General features: G+C 48.0%; 1 protein-coding gene across 1 annotated transcript in view; it reads right to left on the reverse strand.

The window, feature by feature from the left end:
• IGSF21 (immunoglobin superfamily member 21) overlaps positions 1-21391 on the reverse strand; it is a 272866-nt gene that overhangs the window by 16756 nt on the left and 234719 nt on the right. The window lies entirely within an intron of this gene.

The raw sequence follows: 21391 nt of genomic DNA on the forward strand, positions 1-21391 counted from the left end.
TATGAGCAGGGCACAGAGCATGTGGCGTGCTGTCAGGGGGATTATGACTTGAACTGGCATGCTGGAGCAGGTTGTGACATTTTCAGGAATTTTATGAACCAGCGGTTAACTGTTTGTAACTTGTCACAGTGAGTATTTTCACATCACAAAAAACAGCAACTGCTATACTTTGGGGCCTTTTCCCCCCTTCCTCTGCCCTAGCCCCCAGAGGGCTGATTTATCTTTAAAGCACAGGTTATGGGTTTTTCTTCTTTATCCTGAGAGCAATGGGGAGCCACTGAAGGTTTTCAGTGAGAGCAGTGACATCATCTGACTTGCATTTGGAAGAGACTGAAAACAGAGTGGGAATTTCAGCTGGGGAGGATGGTACCGTACACTTGGATGGGGGCAGCTGGACAGCTATTTGTGGCCAGGAGTCTTTCCTTCCATCCTTTCTGGAAGTTGGCTTATTTTTGTTGGCCACCCCTCCCACCCACTCAACCTCTCTTCTCTCCTCACCCACTGCACCTGGCTGGTTTGTCAAAACCCTTGCTCGCAGACACCGTGGGGCATCGCAAGGGGCAGGGACTGGGCCATCAGGCACACTTGGATCTGAATCTCAGCTCGGTCGCCACCACCTCCACGTGCTTGGGCAAGTCACCAAAACTGTGAGCCTCAGTCCCCCAATTTGCTAAATGGGAATAATATTAATACTTGGCAGACATTTTTGCAGGACAAAACTAGCTAATGCATATGAAAATGCTTAGCATATGGTAGGAATTTGCTATTATTGTGATTTCTGCTATTATTTCCCTAACCTCCTCATAATCAGCAGGACAGGAGCCAGAATCTTAGAGCCTCACTTGGGAAAAGCTGTCAGTTCTGATTTACCCAGCCTTGGGACACGCACAGGGAGGGAAGCAGAGAAAATAAAGAGGTATGGGCCTTTCCTTCCTTCAGGGGGTTTTTACTCTAGTTAAGTTTAATTAAATTCGACAAACATTTCCTGACACCTACTAGGTGCCGGGAACAATGCCAGGTGCTGCCAGGAGGTGCCCAATGATGAAACAGGTGAAGCATTGCAAAGTTCACAGTCAGGTGGGGGCGACAGACACACGGGCAACTCTATTTCAAGGCCTAGTGAAATGAAATCAGGTATAAGTCATTCATTCATTCAGGGAGCCAACCCATGCTGTCAGCAAGAGAAGCAGAGCACACAGAAAACAATGGGAGAACAATAGTTGGAGAATTGTAATTAAGCGTAAGATCGCATAAAACAGATGGTAAGCGGGATAGGAATTCCGAGAAGGGAAAAATACAGCAGAACACATCAATTACCTAGAAATTGCAGATTCTGCAATCTAACCTTTCCAAAACTCAACCGAAAACCTGGATCCCACACAAGAATCCACAACGGCTAACTCTTAGGAATCAGGACCTGTTCTGAGTCCTTAACATGTGTGCATTCTTTCTGTCTTCACCATCAGTCTACAGGCTGGGTTTATTTATTCCCATTTTACAGATGGGGAAAATTAAGAGGTGAAGCAACTTGCTCAGACTCACTCACGGTGCCAGTATGAGGAAGAGCCAGGATTTGAACTCAGGCAGTCTGACTCCAGAGCCCAGCCTCTGACATGAAGCTGAGCCACCTCGACCTTTGGGAAGAAAAAGGGAGCTTGTATCTATTGGTGCCTTTAGGTGTATGTACACATTTGAACCACCAGGAACATTCACTTACCTTCCATGGATGCCTTATAATCAAATTCCATCAGGAACTGATGCTGTGGGTGGCTCTAGTTACTCAGTTACCCCAAAGATCAGTGACCTCTGCAGTTAGAGCTTAGCATAAAACTCTGGCATGGCTCGTGATGGCAGGTGAATAGGTATCAGGATACACTCCAAGAATCCTAGAGGCTCAGAACCAGGCAGGTGACTCCTTTAAAATCACTCATTCATTCTTTCTTATCTTCACTGAGCAAACAGAGATCAGACACCTAGAACCTTCCTGAGAGGAGAGGATTGCTTTTCCTTCCTTCCTTCCTTTCCTTCCTTCCTTCCTTCCCTTTCTTTCTTTCTTTCTCTTTCTTTCTTTCTTTTTCTTTCTTTCTTTCTGTCTTTCTTTCTTTCTTTCTCTTTCTTTCTTTCTTTCTTTCTTTCTTTTCTTTCTCTTTCTCTCTCTCTCTCTCTCTCTTTCTTTTCTTTTTCTTTTTTTTTTGTGTTTTTTGAGGCAGGGTCTCACTCTGTTACCCAGGCTGGAGTGAAGTGGCACAATCATGGCTCACGGCAGCCTTGACCTCCTGGGCTCAAGTGATCAATTGTCCTGCCTCAGCCTCTCAAGTAGCTGGGACCACAGTTGTGTGCCACCACGCCTGTTTTTTTTGTTTGTTTGTTTTTTGTTTTTTGTTTTATGTTTTGTAGAGCTAGGGTCTTGCTATGTTGTCCAAGCTGGTCTTGAATTCCTGGCCTCAAACGATCCTCCCAACTTAGCCTCCCAAAGTGTTGGGATTACAGGTGTGAGCCACTATGCCTGGCTTCTAAGAGGTTTGCTTTGAAGAGTAAATGTGATGGCACATGTAAGTTACCTGCAATGCAGGGTAGCAATTTTAATTAGTGTATGACTATAAATAAGGGAGGTGGTATAGGACAATGGCTAAGGAGGTGGGTTCTAGATCAGACTAGCCAGATTTCAAAGATCAGCTGTACCACTTACTGGCTGTGTGACCTTGGGCAAGTTACTTAACCTCTCTGAATCTGGTTTCCTGATCTGAAAAATGGAATTATAAGGTACTTGTGAAGATTCAGTAATGTAGTGCCTGCAAAGTGTTTTGAAAGTGCACCCAATACATATCAGCTGTGCTTATTGTCAGTGTGATTTACTAACATTCTTATTTGAGCCTCCTTGCTAAGGACTGGGAGAATAAAACATGGTCGTACCTTTGGAGCATTCACAGTTTAGTAAGGAGATCAGAAAATGCCCTAGATTCGGGCTGTCTCGTAGAGCAGCCACTCACCCCATGTGGCTGGGGAGCACCTGAAATGTGGTTTGTTCAAGTTCATATGTGCTGTAAGTGTAAAACAGAAGTCTTAATTTTTTAAGAAGAGCGTAAGATATATTGATAACATATTGACATGATAATATTTTGGATATATTGGGTTTAATAAATATATTACTAGAATCAATTTCACCTTTTCTTTTTTAAACTTATCTTAATGCGGTTATTAGAAAACTTACAGTGACATATGTACTTTACATTATATTTCTCTTGGACAACTCTGGTCTAGACTTTCCATTTTATAAGTAAGCAAACTGAGATCAGAGAGAGGCACAGGTTTGGCTACAATCATACCCTAAGTCAGTGGCAGAGCCTGGAATGGCCCCTAGCCTTCCAAATCCTGGCTAGGGTTTTTGCACAGCATGGCGCTTACACCCTTCACCCCCCTAAACATTCACACACACACACACACACACACACACCCTCTCTCTCTGGAGATCTGCACCTAAGTCACACGCACCACCCACACAGACCCTGATTGGAGCTGTGTTTCCATCCCTCGTTATATTAGCAATATGTACAGTTAATCAAGCTCATAAGACAATAACAGATTTCAGTTGTATGGACGATGACATAGCAGAGCTGTTAACATCAGCATGGACAGCTCAGGCTTCCCACACCCTCCCCATCAATATACTCCCATCAGTGAGTCCTAGGAAAATGTCACTCTGCATCTCACCTCCTGTCTCCTGGTGGAGGGCTCTGAGTGCCGGCAGTCAGGGAGCCGTCTCCATCCAGGAGTCCCTGGCTCCTGACAGATGCTTCACTCTTCACCTCACTATTAGCATCGCCCTCTTCTTTTCTATTTTTCTTTTTCCCTTCTCTTGACCAAGTACGGCATTCCTGCCTGCATAGCCCAATAAAAGCCAGTTTCATAGCCCAATAAAAGCCTTCCTTCACTTAGGCTTCTCCTTTTATATTCCTACTCCCACCCCACTCCCCCTCTCCACCTGCTCCTCCACCTCATTCCCATCCCCATCCCCACCTCATCCCTCATCTCCATTCCCATCCCCATCCCCATTCCTACCCTCATCCTCATCCCTACCCTCATCCTCATCCCCATCCCTTTCCCCAATTCATCCATATCCCCATCCCCATCCCCATCCCTTTCCCCAATTCATCCATATCCCCATCCCCATCTCCATCTTCATCTCCTTCCTTATCTTTATCCCCATTTCCACCCTCATCCCCACTCCATCTTCATCTCCATCTCCTTCCCGGTTTTTATCACCATCCCCAACCCCATCTTCATCTCCAAACCCATATCTACCCCCATCCCCAACCCCACTCCCATCACCGTCTCCATCTCTTCCCCCATCTTTATCCCCATCCCCATCTCAGTCTCCTTCTCTATTCTTATCTTTACCCCATGCCCATCTCCACCTCTATCTCTATCTCCATCCCATCCGCATCCACATCCCCTTCCCCATCCTCATCTCCATTCCTATTTCTATCCCCACCCCCTCTCCATCTCCATTCTCATCTCTGTCTCTATCCTCACATTCAGCTCCATTTCCATCCCTCCCCATCCTCAATCTCCATCCCCTATTCTCTCCTCATTTCTGTCTCCATCTCACAACCAACTTCAACTCCATCTCCTCCCCATCTCTATCCCACCTCCATTCCCATCACCACTTCTATTCCTGTCCCCACACTTAATCTCTATCACATCTCTATCCTCATCTCCAACTCAATTCTCATTTCTGTTTCCATCCCATCCCCAACCCCAATACCATCTCCATTCTCATCGCCATTCCCATCACTGTTACAGTCTCTGGCCAAGGTCAAAAGCCAGCAGCTTTTTATGTGTCCTATGCCTGGGATAGATCCCATGCCCCAGGAAGTGTTCAATCAAAGGTGAAAGATCAGCTGTGAACACAGATATCAACTCTACATGACTTCCTGGGCAAGAATAATCCCAAATACAAAGTCAGGTAACAGAATGAGCAGTGTAAGGTGAGGCCACCTGCCTGTGTCCCACTGTATTCACAGGAGATCCAGGTGGCAAAGAATCATCAACGAAGACCCCTGGCTCACCAATCTCCCTCCCACTCTTCTGTTATCACCTGTAGACAATGATGTCCAGTGCTCCCACCAACAGTGCCTCATTTTTGTGGACTTTGGGGCTGTGTTTTCTGAAATGCCTGTGGCAGTGCAATGCTCTCTGGGGTGTGTGTGGTGGGGGTGGGTGAGTAAACACACTCATCACACTCATCAGCACCATTCATCTGAAATGACCCTTCTAAGGTGAAGAGACACCAAGCAGGCATATTTTGCTTGGGGAAGAATAAACAGTAGTCGTAGTTGTAGTAGTAATAGTAAGAATCTAGGCCAGGTGCAGGGGCTGACGCCCGTAATCCCAAAACTCTGGGAGGCCGAGGAAAGTAGATCACGTGAGGCCAGGAGTTCAAGACCAGCCTGGCCAACATGGAGAAACTGTGTCTCTACTAAAAATACGCAATTAGCTGGGTGTGGTGGCACATGCTTATAATCCCAGCTACTCAGAAGGATGAGGCAGGAGAATCGCTTGAACCCGGAAGGCGGAGGTTGCAGTGAGCCGAGACTGTGCCATTGCACTGCAGCCTGGGTAATAAGAGCGAAACTCCGTCTCAAAAAAAAAAGAAAAAAAAAAGAGTCTAGACATGGGCAGAGTTTCATAATTTACAAACCACTTACAGACACATTATTCCACTTGTGTAACACCAGACCTGGGCAGTAGGAAAGGCCGACCCTATTCTATAAGTCCACCATGATGATCAACCAAGGGTACCACCATAAAACTCCCTTAAATCCACTGATCCCTGCCCCCACCCCCAATCAAACCAGTTGACTTTCTAGTTTTTTTTTTTTACTGTGCCTTAAGGGGAGAGAATTGCTGCTAGAAGTTTCCATGAATAATTTTTTCTAGCATCGGGAAAGGTAAAGTGGCTTCCCATCTGACACAGCTGCATGTCACAGCCAACCTCCATCACTCCTGTTCCATGGCCACCAAGGGAGGCAGGAGTTGAAGTTATTTTAGACTCAACAGTTAACATCGACACAGGGAGGTAATGGTTGGATGATCAGTTTTATGAAATTAACTCTGAAATATTGCCTGTCTTTATCTTGAAAGCAGAACTTTATTTTGGTCATTATAACTCACTTCGGAGACAATGCAGCAGCTCCTCTTTGCTCTGTAAATCATCCCGTGGCCTTTGAAATTTGGGAACACCAACCTGATCTGATATAAATCTCAGAATTGTTGGAGAGGGAAATCTGCCCCACGCCTGTGTCAAACTGTGGGTACTAGAGTTAAATACTCTTCCATGAGGTCCGCTCCCACTTCTCCCAGGGTGCTGGCTCTAACAGAGTCAGACCAAGGTTCTAGCCCAGGCTCTGCTCCCAACATCTCATAGAACTTTGGGCAAATCAGTTGATGCCTGTGGTCATCAGTCTTCCCATCTATCAAATGAGTTCAATAAGATATACCCTGCCAGCCTCTCAGCTTCCAGGGTTTTTGAGATGAGAAGCAAATGGAAAATAAACATAAACCTTCTGTAAGGATAGCAAAGTGCTGAGCAAACAGGAAAGCTTTAATTATATTATCTCTCCAATGGCCCACGCCCCTCTCTTGGCTGAGAACAATGTATAGGGGAATTTCTTTCCCTCCCAGGAGTAACCATTGTCTCGAGGAAGGGAAAATCTCTCCAGCTCCTTGGGTACCACTCTACGAAGGTGCTTAGCACACTCTGGCTCCCAGTGTCATTCATCATGGGGTGGTAATCAATTAGGTTTGGGGGAGGGATGGGGGAGGGGAGAGACAAGTTCAAAATTATATTGTTTGCAAAAAAATCCATTCTTTCCTCTCAGCATGCCTGCTCTATTGACTGCCTTCCTTTTCAATCAGCTCTTAGTCATTACACCATATTTCACAAAAGAAGAAAACCACCTTCTTAATATAAAAGTGTCCATGAATATAAATGCCCCTCCATGTTCCCTACTTTAATTTCTTTCTTTTTTTTTTTCTTTTGGTTCCACACATCTTAGTTTCTTCCCCATCATCTCCACCAGCCTGTCTCTCTGCTCCTTCAAGAACCTGCTCAAAAGAGACCTCCTCTGGGAAGCCCTCCCTGCTTCAGCAATGCTGAGCTGCCTGTGGTTCCCTCTTCACTTTGCTCATCTCCTCTGTGCCCTGCACACACTGGGCCTTCTGCTAATTACCTCCACCTCATCCTTTAAGGCTGGCCTCAGATGTTGCCTTCTCCAGGCAGCCTTCCCAGGTTTTTCCAGACAGGGTTAGAGCCTGTCCTCTGGGTGCCTGGAGCACCCTGTGCTTTTCATACTCCTTGCTACTTGTTATTCTGTTGTGGGTCAACGTCTGTCTCCCCACTAGAGTGCGTGTTCCCTGGAAGTTGGAGCTTTGTCTTTCTTCCACCTAGCCTCAGAGCTAGTGTCGACCAGCCATGCAATAGGAGTTCAATTTCAATGTCTGTTTGTTTCCTTCATTTCTCCCAGCACAGGAAAGCACATAGCCCATCTGTGGAAGAAAATTCCAGAAGACCCTGCAGTGCTGTAGACCTTGCTCCCTTCTCCAACCTTTACACCTTGACCAATACTTACCCTCCCATCACCATGTGCCAAACACACTGAGACATTTTTCTCTTTGAGTCTATGAACACACTCAGCTCTTTCCAGCCACAGGGCCTTTGCATGTGCAGCTTCCCCTGTTTGAAGTCTTTCACTCAGCTTTTTAGCCTGGCTGAGCCTTGTCAGGACTTTCAAGAAGTCTCAGCTCAAATGTCACCCCTCAATCTAAGCTAAGCTCTCTTTTGTTTGGGGCCCCAGCATTTTGTATATTTTCTTCACAGAGCACCTCACAGTGTATAATTATCTCACATATTGGTTCACACACATCTCTTTTCCTCCGATACCCTCACTAGAATGTAAGCAACACGAGGTCAGGGAAGGCTTCTTACCTGCGGCCGCACCCAAGAGCCTGGCACACCAGGATTTGCTCAATACATATTTTCCAAGTGAATGAGTGAATGGATTGGAGGGAAGGGCCCAGGCATCCTTCCCTCCAATCCCTGCCCAAGTTGGAAGGGCTGAAATCTCCAGCCCCATCCTAAGCCCCTCTCTCCCAGCAGAGACCCGAAGAGACAGATCCCACCAGTGGAAGGGAGTCCCCAGCAAGAAAAAGAGAGAGGGGAAAAAAAGTGCAACTGTTGGGTTTATGGGAAAATTAAATATTGAACTGAGTAGTAACAGCAGCCAAGGGAAAAAAAAAAGCAACAACAAAAAGCCCCCAAATGGAGCCGCCATCAGTGACAGGAGAGATAAACGCTGCGTCTGTGCTTATATGGGCTGCAATGGGCCCTTTTATGTGGCAGCTGCTGAGCTGAATCTAACCCCACCCCCAAACTTGAAAGCGGCCATGGGAGCTCCTGTGCTTGGTGCAGTGGCGAGGGGTGGGGGGCCCGGGGTCCAGGTCATTGCCGGAATCTGAGATGGGGGCCGTTCTGAGTGGAGCGGGTTCATGAAGGATCCCAGTGGCTGCAGGCATCATCCACCCACACCGCCTCTGCTCTGCAGGGAGGTGCCTGGAAGCACCCGCTCACCTGCCTTGCCCCTCCCCTGCCAGCTGTTGTGCTTTTGCAGTGGTAGAAGATAAAATTAACAGCCCCAATTGGAGGCTCTGGCTGGCTGCTCTGGGGATGCTGCAGACAGGGAAGGCAGCCTTCTAGGCAGTGAATCAGTGAAGCCCGGCAGAGCGGACCCAACTGAGGCTATTGCTGGTGGAGAAATAAAATGCCGCACACCTGTAAAGAAAGGGGTGGTGGGCAGCCACAGACGTCTTGTGTTGGATCTAGATTTGTATTATAGCACTATTTTTAAGACTAGTCCCTTAACCTGGTGGTTCTCCAAGTGTGTTCCCTGGACCACCAGCATCCAAATCACCTGGGAGCTTATTAGAAACGCAAATCCTTGATCCCCATTCCAGACCTGCCCAACCTGGGATGGGGTGGGGTCCAGCAGTCCCCACCCTGAGTTTTCACAAGCCCTGAGATTCTAATCCAAGTTCAAATATGTGGACCGCTGCTTTAATCTATGTAAGCTTCAGTTGGTGCATCTCTAAATTAGGGTCCTAAGAACCACTAAATTATGTGAACTAAGGGCTTGGTTCATAGTAGGTGATCAGTAAACAGTAGTGAAGATGATTACTGATAGAAAACGAAAGGCTTGGGGGAATTGGAGAACCTTAGCCAGGCTACCCCAGGCCTCAGCAGAGGGGCACAGGGGAGAACCCTCTGGAGCCTCCCTGGCCTTATACGCTGATTGGATCAAAGGGCTTCAAATCCCCAAAGCTCCACTCCCCACAACCGGTGCAACTTTCTACTTACGGCTTGATTGGCTACTTGTCAATGTCTCCAGTTTTCTGATTGGCCCCCTAGGCCTCTAGGCCCATGCAGATCCTCTCTGCTCCTGGAGTTTTGCTGGCTGGAAGCAGCCTGCCCCGCAGCCTGTGGGTGGCCGCTGCCTGCAACTGCCTCCGCTCTGTAGTTTATGTGGCAATAGAGAGAATGTGTTTAAGCCCCACGACAGGTGCCGTGTCGGCAGAGATGAAATCTATGGGGTGTAACGTGAATCTGTTTTAAATAGCAGCAAAGCTAGCCAATTTGGGGGATGTTTTCAATATATCTGAGAGGTGAGTATTACACACACGGGCAATTTCACCAGGTTCCATACTTGCAGCTTTATGAGAGAAGCCTCTGGAAGCCCACGGAAGCTTGGGGAGGCAGGTAGGGAGGCACATTCAAGAACTGGCCAGTAGCAGAGCACCAGCTCCTTATAAGCTGTTGCTCGTCCGTCCTCCCCCCAGAGAGCAGTGGGCTGGACTTGGAGGCTCTGGGCAGACCCCTCTTCATCTTCCCCCAGCGTGCAAAACCTCTGTCCCTTCCAGGAAAACCGTGTACAGGCCTTGGCTTTCTGAGGCTTAGAACAGAACTTAACCCTGGCCTTGAAGGCCTAGGGCCTGGGAAACCTGGCTCCGAGGTCACAGCCCTTCTGCTTAGAAGCGGTGTGTCCTTGAGTCCATTGATGGCTTCCTGCCCACCCCTACCCCCCCACCCATAGAATGAAGATGGCACGGGTGGCTGTCTCATGCGAGGGTGGGGAATGAAGTACTGCCGCTTAGCGAGCAGAAAGGCAATTCTAGTTGTTACGGCTTTTTTAGTTTATTATTGTGTCTGGGGAAAAGGTGTCAACCGAGAGTCAGGGGGCTGAAGATTCCGTCTCAGCGTTGCCGTGGACTTTCTCTGTGACATGGCCGTCATTTCCCCCTCCCTGGGTCTCGGTTTCCTCATCCAGACAGTTAGAGGTGCAGAACAAGGTGTCGAAGGGCCCACGTGTCCTCTAAATGTGGCAGTGGTAAGAAGGCCTCATGTGTTTGCACAGCTCAGTGCTCTGAGCCACTCCCAGTCTCTGGACCACTCCCAGCACCACTGGGCCACGCCTGCCGATCTCCCTGCAGAGCCCCTACCCCCCACCGCACTCAAGGCCTGGCTCAGAGCCTTCCTTCAAGCGGGAGATTTCCCGGGGGGCTCTGTGGCCACGTCTTTTCCTGTCCTATCAGCATTTTAGGACTGATTTCCCGAGTCAGAGAGCAAGTAAATCATTCTTGCCGCTTGCTCCTCATAAAGCAATTTCCAGGGGAGATGAGGTGGGTGAGTGGGGAGGAGCTCTAGAGAAGGGCGTTTTGTGGGAGGGGGATTTTTTTGTGGGAGGGGGATGCATTTTTTTTCTCCTTGACATTGGACTCTGCAAATTTCCAAACCTACCAAACAGTACAAGTAATTGTACAATGAACATTCATGCACCCATCACTCAGGTTCTGCAATGAACATTGAACTGCGTTTGCTTGATTGAATATCTCTTGGATTGCATTTTTGTAAAGAGCTTGGTGAGGCAGATCAAGGCCTCATTCCCAAAGGAACACAACTTCTGGCCAGGGTGGCAGGGCTTGATTGAGAGTGAGGGTGTCTCAGAGACCCAGTGCCTGAGGCCTCTTCCCTTGGCCTTGCCCTGACCCAGGTATTGGGACCTCGAATGCACTTTTGTTCCCTAGGAAATACTCTCTCCACCCTCACTCCTGCTCCCCACCCACAGGCTACTGCAGGGAGCGTCCCCTGGCTCGTCTGGCTCTTGAGGCATCCTGGCCATGGGCTCCCCATATCCAGTGGATGGATGGCACTGGATTCAGGGTCTCTCCTTCCCTCTCTGCCTGTGGCCAAGCCAAGTGGACAGTGGGTGAGCAGGGACCGTGACAGCCTGGAGGAGCGAGGGCCCTTTCCTCACCACCCACTGCTTCCTCAGGACTGGGCACAGCATTGGACCTTCCATGGGCTCAGGGCCAGGGCTGACGATTGTATCGTGCTTTGGACACCTACCAGCTGGGTAACCTTGGCAAGCCACTTATCCCTGCTGCACCTCATTTTCGTCGTGTGATTTGTTATTTTTGTAATTTAGGTTTTTTTTGTTGTTTTTTTTTAAGAGATGGGGTCTCCCTATGTTGTCCAAGCTGGTCTTGAACTTCTGGGCTCAAGAGATCATCCCATATCGGCCTTCCAAAGTGCTAGGATTACAGGAATGAGCCACACTGCGCTTGGCTAGTTTCCTCATCAGTGAAATGGGATCATCATAAGATCTACTTTCTAGGGATCTTGTGAGCACTACGTAAAGTATGTAGACCCACACCTGGCACCTGCCAAGTGATGAATAAATGTCAGTTGTGGTGAGTGTTGTTGTGGTGAGTGTTGCTGTGGTGAGTGTTGTGGTGAGTGTTGTGGTGAGTGTCGTTGTGGTGAGTGTCATTGTAGTGAGTGTCGTTGTGGTGAGTGTCGTTGTGAGTGTCATTGTGGTGAGTGTAGTTGTGAGTGCTGTTGTGAGTGTTGTTGTGATTGTTGTTGTGGTGATTGTTGTGGTGAGTGTTGTTGTGATTGCTGTTGTGGTGATTGTTGTTGTGGTGAGTGTTGTTGTTGTGAGTGTTGTGCTGATTGTTGTGGTGAGTGTTGTGGTGAGTGTTGTTGTGGTGAGTGTTGCTGTTGTAATTGCTGTTGTGATTGTTGTTGTGGTGAGTGTTGTGAGTGTTGTTGTGATTGCTGTTGTGGTGAGTGTTGTTGTGATTGCTGTTGTGGTGATTGTTGTGGTGATTGTTGTTGTGAGTGTTGTTGTGGTGAGTGTTGTGATTGCTGTTGTGGTGATTGTTGCGGTGATTGTTGTTGTGGTGATTGTTGTGGTGAGTGTTGTTGTGATTGCTGTTGTGGTGATTGTTGTGGTGAGTGTTGTTGTGATTGCTGTTGTGGTGGTGGTTGTTGTGGTGAGTGTTGTTGTGATTGCTGTTGTGGTGATTATTGTGGTGAGTGTTGTTGTGATTGCTGTTGTGGTGATTGTTGTTGTGGTGAGTGTTGTTGTGGTGAGTGTTGTTGTGATTGCTGTTGTGGTGATTGTTGTGGTGAGTGTTGTTGTGGTGAGTGTTGTGATTGCTGTTGTGGTGAGTGTTGTGGTGATTGTTGTTGTGGTGATTGTTGTTGTGGTGAGTGTTGTGGTGAGTGTTGTGATTGTTGTGGTGATTGTTGTTATGGTGATTGCTGTTGTGGTGAGTGCTGTTGTGGTGAGTGTTGTTGTGATTGTTGTTGTGGTGATTGTTGTGATTGTTGTGGTGGTTGCTGTTGTGGTGATTGTTGTTGCGATTGTTGTGGTGATTGCTGTTGTGGTGATTGTTGTGATTGTTGTTGTGGTGAGTGCTGTTGTGATTGTTGTGGTGATTGCTGTTGTGGTGAGTGCTGTTGTGGTGAGTGTTGTGAGTATTGTTGTGATTGTTGTGGTGATTGTTGTGGTGATTGTTCTTGTGATTGCTGTTGTGCTGAGTGCTGTTGTGGTGAGTGTTGTTGTGATTGTTGTTGTGGTGATTGCTGTTGTGGTGAGTGTTGTTGTGATTGTTGTTGTGATTGCTGTTGTGGTGATTGTTGTGATTGTTGTGGCGATTGCTGTTGTGGTGAGTGTTGTTGTGGTGAGTGTTGTTGTGGTGAGTGTTGTTGTGAGTGTTGTTGTGGTGAGTGTTGTTGTGGTGAGTGTTGTTGTGGTGAGTGTTGTGGTGAGTGTTGTGATTGTTGTTGTGGTGAGTGTTGTGATTGTTGTTGTGGTGAGTGTTGTGGTTGAGTGTTGTGGTGATTGTTGTGGTGAGTGTTGTTGTGGTGAGTGTTGTGGTGAGTGCTGTTGTGGTGAGTGTTGTTGTGATTGTTGTTGTGGTGTGTGTTGTGGTGATTGCTGTTGTGGTGAGCGCTGTTGTGATGATATGTTACTCCCTGCCCCTTCTCATGCCTTGGGTTCCTGCCATGCAGGGGTGCCCCCTCTTGCCATGCTTTTCTGCCCCTCATTGTTGCCTATAGAGCTCCTTCTGCCTGCAGCGCCTCCTGTCCTATCTCTTCACCAGCCTGCTAGGCCCAGCTCCATGCCACCTCCTCCATGAAGCCTTCCTGATGCCCTCCTCTGGAGGAAGGACTCCCTCCTTCCTCATCTCTTAGCTTGCACCCTAGTCCTCCCCCATCATCCTTATTTTTCTTCTGCTGGAATTCTGGAAACCTGTGCCCTTCTCTCTCTCACCCATCATTCATGGACTCCTTGAGGGCCAACACTGGACCTTAAGTCCCAGAGCAGAGAGGCCAAGCTCTGGCTTCAGAGAGAGGGGCTTGGACACTCCATTTGGTCACTCCCTAAGTCACGGGGTCTTGGGTAAGTTGCTTCTTCTCTCTGAGCCTCAGTTTCCTCTTCTGTAAAAATGGGAATAACAAGAATGACCACCTCAGTAGCTGTTGTGAGAATTAAACCAAAGAAAGCTCTTAAAGAACTTAGTATAATGCCTGGCACTCAGTGAGCACTCAATCAGTGCTAGCTTTTGTTATGAAAATTATTGTGATTATTGCTCCTAGGGAGTGAGTGAAGTCTTCCTGCCTCAGAGTTGGTTTTCAAACCAGATTGCTTGGCTTGGGAGCTTCTCTACAGCACATGAGCTTCTCATATGCAGATGGGGAAACTGAGTCCAGGGATTCACTGCAAGTTGGCAGCAAATTCAGGGCTGCTGAGCTTCAGACCAAGCCGACTTGCAGTGTGATCTTGGTCTCAGTCTCCCTTTCTGTACCTGTACCTGAGGCAGTAGGATCACCTCTCTCTCCCTAAGAGTGCCTGTGAGCAGCATTCCTCCAGAGGCAGCTATAGCCTCCTCAGGCTGTGATCCCTGCTCTCCCAGCTCCTGATACAGCTGTTAACACCTGTAACTTCCACTTCCTGCCTGCCCCTTAAATCACTGGGCCCGAGGCACTGCAGTTTCAACAGCCACATATCACTAGTAATTAAAGGGCCTGTTCCAGGGAGGGGAAGTTTACCTTCTGCTGGAGCCACTAAATCCAGCTCCCAGGGGTGGAGAGGATAAAGCATCGTACTGACCTCACACTTGTCAAGGTTTAATGATGCACCTGCAGGCCTGCTCTGGCGGGGCCTGGGAGGCTGAAGCTGATCTGACTCTGGAACAAGAGGGGAGCCCTGGTATGTGAGACACAGAAGGTCCAGGGAGTTGGTGAGGGCCCCAGGGGGCTTCAGACACCTGCCTAGATAATTCCAGAAGCAGATGAATCCCTTCAGTTGGCTCAGGAGGGCTCAATGGGCCATCTCATGAGAGGCTGTAGAGAAGCTCCCAAGCCAGGCAATCTGGGTTTGAAAACAAACGCTGCCACTTACTCACTGTGTGACCTTGGGCAAGTTACTTAACCTCTCTGGGTCTCAATTTCTTCATTTATTAAAATAAGAATACTAGAAATACCCATCTCCTAAGGATTGTGAGGATTAAATGAATTTATATATTTAAGTGCCTGGAGCAACATTTGGTACCTTATAACTGAAAAATTCATTGCTATTAGACTGTATCGTGGCTGTCCTATATCAAAATGAATTTCTAAGTTGTATAGCTACCTTGAGGGAGATGGGACTCTCTCAGTGCTCCCCCAACAGCAGGTGCACAGTAGGTGCTCACAAATATTGCTTGAATCAAAGGATTTGTAAGCATGAGAAACGAATGAGCAAGTGGTCTGTTTCCACCCTAGGCTCCGAGTTCCCTTGGAGAGAGGCTGATTATAATCTGCTAGCTCTATTCCCCAGGGACAAGATGCACCAAAAACTGTGTGCTGCTTGACTGGGTTGTCTGCTTCATCCAGTCACAATAATGGGTCAGAGGTTTCAAAGGCCTCGCTTCCCTCCCAAGCTCAGGGCCTCAGATCCCCACAGAAGGAGAGTGGCAATCAGAATATTTAGATTCAAACTCTAGCCTTCCTTTTATTAGCAGACTCAGTTTTCTTCTCTGTAAAATGGGGATACAGATCCCCACCCCACTGAATTCCAGGACTGTTGGGAGGCCCTTGATCCAGAGGTCCATATGGCTACCACATTGTCCCACACTCAGAGAGGTGGATGTCCCTCTGTTTTCCTGACAGCTTCATGGAGTGGGAACGTCAAGGGCTCTGGTCCCAGAAGACCTGAGCTCCAATCTCAGCGCCACTCACTGCTGTGGGACAGTGGGCATGTCTCCTGACCTCTGTGGGCACTCATACTGAGGCACCACAGGCTCTGCCCTGCAGGCTGTAGGGGGATTAGAGGAACAGCTGATGGAATGAGCTGGGCCTGTTTCTGGGTGAGGGTGGGCTATGGTCAAGGGCACTTCTTTGCAGAACTGTGTTCAGACAGGGAGGGAGGGAGGGTTCTAGAAGCCTGTCCAGGAGGCAGTCAGCAGGCTTGGACCTTTGGGGCTGATGCTGGGAAGTGACCGTTCTTGCTAGATGACCCAGTTAGCTTCAAAATGCTCCTCCGAGCCCCAAACCCATCTGTCTGGCCCCTCTCTCAACTGGCACTCAGCTGGTGACCTCAGCTGGCTGGGAGGCCCGTGGCAGGCAGGCGAGCAGCATGGGTGTCCTTCCTCCAGCTCCCTGACCAGGTCCAGGCACTCAAGACGACAGTGTCCCGTCTCTGAACATGCTCACATCCAGCTCAGGGGCCCCTGACCACTCCCGCCTCAGTCCTGTGGGCTGCAGCCCCCACTCCAGTCAGCTTGTGGTAGCTCAGCACAGCCAGCTGTCTCAGGCCCCCCACTTCTCATTCTGCTGCCCTTCTCAGAAGCTCTGGCTGGCAGGGAGGAGGCCTGTAGAGGTCCGTAGGCCCTGGCCTCTCCACCCCAGTGGCCCATTTTCTGCGGTCGCTGGCTGCTAAGTGAGATCATGTGGTTGCATTGGAACCTTCTCAGAGGACCATCTCCATCCAGTGCCAGGTCCGCCGTGTCTCCACATCTGTTCCCATCTTTCCAATTGGTCCCCATGTCCTGTGGCTTCTGCTTGGAAAGGCCTCTTATGTCCGGCCACTGCATTTATTGTCCTAAGTTGGCTCCTATCGTCTCTGTTCTTCGAACTTCCTGCCCTGTCCTAACAATGATGCCAGCATCTGGGCCAAGCACTTCCTGTATGCCCAAACATGCCATCTTATTCATTCCTTGAGACAGCCCATAGGGTAAAAAGCATGATTACCTTCAGTTTCCAGAAGAGGAAACTGAGGCTTGGAAAGGAAAAGCCACAGCAAGACAGTGGAGGGCGTGTGATTGGACTCCGGGCTGCTGGCTGCATCCTCTTTCCTGACCACCTTTGCCAGCACCCAGGGTGGGAGGCCACAGATGTCACTGCCTGGCTTTGAGAGCTCCCACAGGGCCATTGTCACTTCTCATAGTTCTGACCCTACCCTCAGCTCCACTGACATTTACAGGGTGAGGGTTGAAGCCAAATACGTAGGAAGTAAGAACAGCTTTCCTCCTCCAGAGCACTCACTGTGAGCTATGGACACAGCCCTTCACTTGTCTGTTACATTTCATGCCCCAACAGGTGCTACTGTAACCCCCATTCAGCAAAAAGGGACACTGAGGTCTAGGGAAATGAAATAAACTTTCAAAAGCCACATTCCAGTGAGAGGTGGGGGAGCATAGTGGCTGGGTCCCTGTGCTTGGCAGGCAGCCTGCCTGGGTTTGAATTCTAGTTCTGTGTCCTTGGGCACATTTTATAACCCCTCAGTTTTCACATTTGTCAAATGGATAAAGTAATCACAGAATCGACCTTAGAAGGCTGTTATAAATGATATAGCAGGTGTTAAGCAGAACAGTCCCTGGTATATAGTAAATGCTCAATAAACATTAACCATAGCCGGGTGCGGTGGCTCACGCCTGTAATCCCAGCAACTTGGGAGGCCGAAGTAGTTGGATCATCTGAGGTCAGGAGTTCAAGACCAGCCTGGCCAACATGGAGAAACATGTCTCTACTAAAAATACAAAAATTAGCTGGACGTGGTAGTACGCGCCTATAATCCTGGCTACTCAGGAGGCTGAGGCACAAGGATGGCTTGAACTCAGGAGGTGGAGGTTGCATTGAGCTAAGACTGCACCACTGCACCCCAGCCTGGGCAACAGAGTGAGACTCTGTCTCAAATAAATAAATAAAAAAACAAGCAAACATTAACCACTTTTATTACTATTAGTTGCAGAACCTGGTAGAAAAGTCATGTCTGAATCCAAAGCCCATACCCTTAGCCACTCCTCAACTCTCTAAGGAAGTAAACTCCATTTATGGTCAAGCTAATTTACTAGAGAGATCATTCTCCAGTGGGGGATTATCTAGCCTCCACCTTTTCTAGTTTGGAGGGGCTGGGCATCTGCATGTCACTCACCCAGACTGGTAAGAAGGGGTGCAGGCAGAGGGAGAGGGCTTGGGAATGGGCTTGTCCAGGCTTTTGCTTGGGGAATAAGAGTAGCCCCAGCCTGGTCCTCAGACCCTGGGGGTTTCTGGGGTAAGAGGTGGAAGCTCGTGTTCATACCTCCTCCCCCTCAGTGCTCTGGGAATTCTCTGCAGCTCTGGCCTGGATCCCAGCCAGCCCATGCCTCCCTCTGCAGCCTCCTCGCTTCCCCTGTGGAGCAGCAGCCTGGCTCCCTGGAGTCTGTGGCCACAGTAATCGCCTGGAGCCAGTTAATGTAATTAGCCCAAGTCTGGCAGGTGGTTCATCCACTCAGGCTCTAAGACAGAGGAAGGAGCTGATCATTTTCCACCCAGCAGACATCCTGGGAAAGGAGGTAGCTGAGGCTCTAAATCTTGCCTTTCTGGGGATTTCCCAGGGATCTCAGACTGGCAGCCTCCCTCCACTGACCTACCCTGCCCCTTGGACCACCATACACACCATTGTATGGCGGCTTTGCTTGGAAGAAGCCCCACTTCCCCCACAGCTGTCCTGTGCACAGACAGCCTTCTTGAAAGGGGATTCTGCAAACTGAACTCTGCTTTCCCATTGCTGTCCCCCAGAGAAGCACAGTGGTGTTACTTCTGTTGTGCTGAGGCCTACAGGAGATCAGCAGACCTCTGAGAGGGGTGAGGTCTGCCCTCAGCCCTCAGATCTCCTTAGCTCACTTGGAGGTATAGAGTATTCTTCTTCCCAAGTCAAAAGAGGTTCTTCCAGCCTGACCAACAGAAAGAGACCCTGTGTCTACAAAAATTTTTTAAAATTAGCCAGGCATGGTGGCACACACCTATAGTCCCAGCTACTAAGGAGGCTGAGGCAGGAGGATTGCTTGAGCCTGGGAGGTTGAGGCTGCAGTGAGCTATGGTTGCACCACTGCACTCCAGCCTGGGTGACAGAGTGAAAAAGAAAAGAGAGAAGTTTTTGGCACTCTGATTATTGGTCCTGGAAATTTGCTTCTTTTTCCAGAGGGGAGTGCCAGGCTGGGATTCCAGAGAATCACATTCAAGAATCTGGTCTTAGAAAGCAAGAATCCAGCTCTCCAGAAACCCAAGGTTCTGGCTGGGCCTCCTGGAAGTAGACTCAGCCTTCATTACCCCCAGGACCTTCTGTACTCTCTTTTCCTCTGGGAACCCTCACCAGTCCCAGGGTAAGTTTCTTTTAAGGGGAAAGGTCGAGAAACTGAACAGGAGAGCTTCCTGTGAAACTCATTGCCTAAAGTCACATAGCTGGAGAGTAAGAGCCAGGCTGGAGGTGGCAGATGGTTAGAAAAGCACCAGACGTGCACAGGGATAGACATATAGAGCAGTGAAACAGAATGGAGAGTCTGGAAATAAACTCGCACTTTCACAGTCAATTGATTTTCGACAAGGATGCCAAGATAATTCAATGGGGATAGAATAGTGTGTTCGACAAATGGTGCTGGGACAACCAGACATCCACATGCAAATGATGAAGTTGGACCCCTCCCTCACACCATATATAAAAATAAACTTGAAATGCATCATCAACTTAAATGTAAGAGCTAAAACTATACAAACTCCTAGAAGAGAAATACAGGAGTAAGTTGTGACATTGAGTTAGGCAAAGCCTCCTTAAATAGACACGAAAAGCACAAGTGACAAAAGAAAAAATAGATAAACTGGATTTCATTGACATTAAAACATTTTGTCCTTCAAAGGACACCATGGAGAAAGTAAAAAGACAATCTACACAATGGGAGAAAAATATGCAAATGATATACCTGATAAGGGACTTACATGTAGGTCAGATAGAGAACTCTTACAACTCAATCATAAAAAGAAAAATAAGGCCATTGAAAATGACCAAAGGCTCTGAGTAGACATTTCTCCAAAGAAGATGTCCAAATGGCCAAGAAGCACAGGAAAGGACGTACAGTGTCATTGGCCCTGAGGGAAATGCCAATCAAAGCCACAAAGAGACATCACTCCACATTCACTAGGATCCACTAGGATGGCTATATTCAAAAAGACAGATAGTAACAAGTGTCGACAAAGATGTGGAGAAGATGGGACTCTTATGCAGTTGGTGGGAATATAACACAGTGCAGCCACTGTGGAAAACTGTCTGGAAGCTTCTCAGAAGTTTAAATGCAGAGTCATTGTTTGACTCAGCAGTTCTACTCCGAGGATACATACCCAAGAGAACTGAAACTACACGTTCACACAAAAACTTGCACGTGAATGTTTATAGCAGCGTTGTTCATAATAGCCAAAAAGTGGAAAAAACCCAGATTTCCATCCACTGAGGAATGCATAAACAAAACGCGATCTATCCATATGAAGGAACATTATTCAGCATTGAAAATGAATAAAGTACTGGTACCTGCTACAATATGGATGAACCTTGAAGACATTATGCAAAGCAAAAGAAACTAGCCACAAAAGACCACATATTGTATAATCTCATTCATATTAAATATCCAGAACCAGCAAATCTATAGAGACAGAAAGGGTGTTTGTGGCTGCCTATGACTGAGGAGAAGAGGGACAATGTGGGGTGGTGTGTAACTGCTGATGGGTACAGGGTTTCTTTGGAGGACGATGAATATGTTCTAAAATTGATTGTGGTGGTAGAGGCACAACTCTGTGAATATGCTGAAACCACTGTTTTGTACACTTTACATGAGCGAATTGCATGTTATATGAATTGTATCTCAATAAAACCATATTTTAGAAAAACCAAAGGGCCGGGCATGGTGGCTCATGCCTGTAATCCCAGCACTTTGGGGGGCCGAGGCGGGAGGATCACTTGAGGTCAGGAGTTCAAGACCAGCCTAGCCAACATGGAGAAACCTCGTCTCGACTAAAACTAGAAAAATTAGCCAGGCATGGTGGTGTATGTCTGTAACCCCAGTTACTTGAGAGGCTGAGGCAGGAGAATCTCTTGAGCCTTGGAGGCAGAGGCTGCAGTGAGTTGAGATCATGCCACTGCACTCCAGCCTGGGGGACAGAGCAAGACTGTCTCAAGACAAAACAAAACAAAGCAGAGCAAACAAACAAACAAACAAAAAAACACAAGGAAAATGCACCAGGCACACTTAATAAAAATCAGTAGAACATACTGAAAAAAGACAAACCAACCAGAAACGTCATGTAAAGTTCATTAACATCTGTTCTTTGGGGTGGAAGCTGTGTTTCCTGGCTCCAGACTTGCAAAGCATATGGTGTGGTTTGTTGCCACTCTGGCCTCAGGTTCCAAAAGTCTACTTCATCTGCCAACCTCACTTGGAAGCTTCCAGAAGAGAGACAAGGATCCCAAGATAGAACATTTTATTAATGTGTACCAATACTTTATGAGTCTGGGCTTCCTACTCATTGGTAAACTGCTGGAGGAGCAGAGATGTTAACATGCAGGATGGCTATATACCCCTGCCCTGCCACACACTGGCTGGGTGATGTAGGGAAGTGACATTACCTCTCAATTTCTTCATCTGCTAAAGAGAAAGTGATAGTACTCACCTTGCAGAGCTTTTGTGAGTGTTCAGTGAGTTA

The sequence above is a fragment of the Pan paniscus genome, chromosome 1, assembly GCF_029289425.2.
Source record: "Pan paniscus chromosome 1, NHGRI_mPanPan1-v2.0_pri, whole genome shotgun sequence".
NCBI classification, from domain to species: domain Eukaryota; kingdom Metazoa; phylum Chordata; class Mammalia; order Primates; family Hominidae; genus Pan; species Pan paniscus.